The following is a 4,491-nucleotide window of genomic DNA, read 5'->3' on the forward strand; positions in this document are numbered from 1 at the left end:
AACTCTTGTGACTACTGGCAAGGCCCCGCGAAACTTTTGGTGTTACAGGTTGGGCCCGGTGAAGCGCAGCGGAACTTCTGCGGCCGCTTACCTAACCTAACCTCACCCCACCTAACCTAACCTTTCCCAACCTATTTCACTTACCCTAATCTAACCCAACCTAACCTAACCTAACCTTATCTTACCTAACCAAAAAATTATTTGGCCCCTGATTGCTCTTGAATGGCCTGGGTTTAGCTAGGCTAGGCTAATTTAGGGTTCGTCTTTAAAAGCACTTTTTAAGCGTGCTGAATAATAGATAAGGTGTAGGTCGGTGGAGCGTTACGGTGTACCTGACTTCCCGCATCCTAGCACGACCCTGCATGACGGCGATATGATTGTTATGGGTAGGAGTGGACAGCGAAGCCGGCCTTCACAGCCACGCTCGGGCCGGGGAAGACGCCCCGTGCATGTTATAGGAAGCACAGCCGGGGGATTTGGCGACGGTGCGAGGCAGACAGGCAGGCGGCCACCGATACAAACAGGGATACAAGCAGAACCCGGCTCTTCCCTTCTCCCTCCCCATCGACTGGGGCGATGTTCGAATTGGAGGCAAATTGAATCTCCAGAGTGGTGGCAGTGGACGCAGGAACAGGAGCATTGCTGGCATGGCAGGGACGCGGCCAGGCCAGGCGCCACGCCAGCGAGAGGGGGTTGTCTGCCTCGCACAATGAGGTGGGCTCCCTTTGACACAGACCGCATATATGTCACACGTCTGGAACGGTTCAAGGTCCAACGTTCAACTTAAGGCGTTCATATTAACTTTCAGAAATTGTCAAGTCGACTACCAGCTTCTTTCGTCTGTGAGTCTGTTCAAAAAACCCAACAAGTGCACACCCTCTTCGTACACCTTGACCGTAGTATCGAGTCGTTTCCGCCGTCCAGTCGTGGTGACTGCAAGGTCCTGTCATGTCGGTGGTCGTCCAGACAGCGCACCCAGCACGCCAATGCTTACCACGTGTTGTTGCTTGCTTTTGCTGCTGTTCTTTTTTCCGGTCCACATCGCGGCCGAGGAGGGGAGGCTGCCTTTGTTTTTCGCGCCGAGTCCAGTTATTTCGCTGATATCGAGCAGATCTCCTCCTGATGAGCGCGCCGCCCTCCCTGTTTTATTTCCCACCCCGCACCGCGCCGTGCCACGCCGCGCAACAAGGAACATTCTATTGTGAAACTTGGAGAGCGCCGACGCCTCGGACAGCCACTGACCTCGGGCCGCGCGTAAAACGCGACTCGAAATAATAAGGGACTTTGTTGCGGACGCGTAATATGCAAACTTGGCTGATTGGGCCGAGGATCGACGGGGCAGAGTGGCGGGGCGGGGAGGGTTGGGGCGTAGCGGGGCGGACAGAACCTTCATTGTGGCGCCTCGCATGGCGTCTGCGCTCGACCACGCAGCAGGCTGCACAGTCGTTTCGCCTCCGTCTCGTTGCCCCGATGGCGGCAAGGCGCCGAAAAAGAAGGCGCTGTGTCGTTTCGCCCCGCCACCTTCGAGGCGTTCGAGGCACCTCTCCCGTAACCGGGACGGCCGTACCGAGGATGGCTTTGAATTTGCGTGTGAACCCTCCATTTTTTTAAATTTTCTTCTGTGTGTGTGGGGGGGGGGGCATCTGTTCACAGTTCGATTACGGGCGACGGGGTGCACCCTTGACTGCGGCGTCGTTCTCACAGCCAACATTATTGAGGCATGCAGGCCCAACGAGTGCAGACTACGTCGGACTGCGTCGTCGTTCGCGGCGGGAGGTGACCGCACCGAGTGAACGCCCAGCGCGCAGGGCAAAGAGGCCAACTTGGCTGTGTCGCACCACAGCTGTACGGTGGGTCCTGGTGGGGCGGGCTTTGGCAGGGCGGGGCGAGGCCTGTTCGGCTTGGTTCGGTCTCGAGTAGTGGCCGGGACGCTGCCAGTGCCAGGCGTTACCACGCGGAGGGAACTTTCCAATTTCTCTGCCACATTCACAATTTTCCGCCCGTAGGCCTAACACGAACAAGATTGGACTCCGTTGGAAAACAGGTTTATGGATTTCCACGTTGATCAGATGGAACAAACCAGTATATGGAAATATTTCAGCATAGAGTGGACCTCTGTCATCATTTAGCACCGAGTGGCTGGTCGCGTTACCGTGCTGAACGTATCCTAAGCCAGGGAAACATTTTCATTAAATCAAAGAACTGTATGCTTGTAGAAATTCCTTAAAATCAACGTCGAATATTTACATTTGTACTATTCCGTTACAGTAAACCAATCATCCCTCACGAATCCAAAAACGGCGGTGCTTACCGGCATCGGAATGATAACCAGCGGTCGGCTAATCCAGCGTGGCGGAAATGCTGCGAGAAGGTCGCCCTGTGCCGCCCTGCGATGGCGATGGCGGTGACGACGTCGCACACCGAGTCCATTCACCTCGTCTTTTCCCGCGCCAAGACTGGCGGCACCCCTTATTTCCAATTTATGGGGTGGGGAGTTGGTGTCACCTTCCCTCCCCTCCGCTCGCCTCCGCGCTGGCCCGCGCTGCCCTAGCCGCTGCAGCTGAGCTATATTCTGCCGTCGCCGCGACACTCTGGCGTTATTGCAAGGCGTTTTTTGGACGGCGAGCAACCCTGGCAATGTGGACCGACACGCAGTCCGGGTGAGTTTCCCGGGAACCCGATTTGGAAGTCATTAAGAACCCCCCCGCCGCCTGCAGTCGCACCATGCGGACACGCTCGGCCCGTTCAACTACTAAGTGAGCCTTGATGGGTTCCTCGTACTCGTCATCATTGTTTCAACGAAATGCTGCCGAGGTACGCTGTAAATCCACCATCCACAGCCTCTTCACCGCACCAGGCGTCACAGGAAACGTCATTTCCGCGCAAAATGAAATGTGTAAAAGACTGTGGGCATCTGGTTCTTAAACCGTTAAGTAGATTCCATAACAATTTTCGACAAAAGGTGGTCGTCCATTTTTGTTGACGCTTGGATAAAAGTCTTTTTTTTTGTCAGAGCGCAGTCGTCATGATCATTTTTATGCATTTGTTTATGAAGTTTGTGTGATATGCTTTCTTTGACGTCGTGTCAAGATCTTTGGAGAACGACATTTTCTTTGACCCCAACCGGATCGAAGTTCATTATCAATGAATAGACCCACGGACACCCTGAAAGGCAACCTCTTTCCGCCTTCATTCTAGGCGCCCCACGTGGGGCATGCGCGGGCCCGCTTCTGGGCCCGCCTCTGGGCCCGCCTCTGGGCCCGCCTCTGGGCCCGCCTCTGGGCCCGCCTCTGGGCCCGCCTCTGGGCCCGCCCCTGGGCCCGCCTCTGGGCCCGCCTCTGGGCCCGCCTCTGGGCCCGCCTCTGGGCCCGCCTCTGGGCCCGCCTCTGGGCCCGCCTTGGCCCGCCTCTGGGCCCGCCTCTGGGCCGCCTCTGGGCCCTCTGGGCCCCCCCTGGGCCCGCCTCTGGCCCGCACTGGCCCGCTCTGGGCCCGCCTCTGGGCCCGCCTCTGGGCCCGCCTCTGACCCTCGGCCGCCTCTGGGCCCGCCTCTGGGCCCGCCTCTGGGCCCGCCTCTGGGCCCACCCTGCCATCGACTGCGGCCTGACTGACTGCAGGCCGAGGGCGCGCCGCTCCAAGTTTGGCCGAGAGTGCGCTTTGCTTGGCTGGCGGCAAGGACGGGTGGCAACTTGGCATCGAAATGATGAAACGGGACTGCATCGGTCTGATGCACCCGGCAGACAAACTGTCCCCAAACTCGTTCGCACTCGTCCGAGACAAACCGGGGCAGTTTTCTAATTCCCGGCGGCTGGCCTGCTGGTGGAGTGGGGTTTCCGAAACGAGGCCCGAGTTGTTGTGCGGCTGTGCTTCGGAGGGTCGTCGGGGATAGTGGTGTAGGTCCGCGCGATTGTCTCGTAATATGCCTTTCATGAATGCCATCAGGGACGTCCCCGCCTAGGTATTCAATAACTTTGATTAAAGCGCAGTGGTGCGCAGATGAGCCAGGACAGCTCCCAGCAGCGACCGCGCCCCGCCCACTTCGCCCAGTTGGCGTCGTGTTCGAGGCTCGCTAGTTGGGTTTGCTCGGGGTTCCAGCATGCTTAAGCGTGTACTGCGGCCCAAGCAAATACGCGCTGAGACCCGCAAAACGCACTAGATCTATGGGTTGGATTCGGCCACGACTAGCCATGCGTTTTGGATCATTCTTTAGGGGTCTTTAATGTCATAGGGATCGAGGAGGCCCTTTGAGGGCAACGCTGCAAGGATCCCATCCACGTCCTTGTTTGGGTTGGGGGAGTGTGGCTGCGCGTGGATCCCGCTCCATTTCCAGCCCGACCCGCATCCCGCCGCGGCCTCGTCACAACCAGCGCGGAACAAAAGAGCCACAGTGTAGGAACGGAATAAAGAAAGGGGCTGAAAGCTGAGAGGTGACTCCGGCGGTTCTCGTCTGCTGGCGAGCTCTGGGATTGGTTGGCCGGAAACCGCGTACCTCGC

Source organism: Thrips palmi, unplaced genomic scaffold, assembly GCF_012932325.1.
Source record: "Thrips palmi isolate BJ-2018 unplaced genomic scaffold, TpBJ-2018v1 HiC_scaffold_5, whole genome shotgun sequence".
Lineage (NCBI taxonomy): Eukaryota > Metazoa > Arthropoda > Insecta > Thysanoptera > Thripidae > Thrips > Thrips palmi.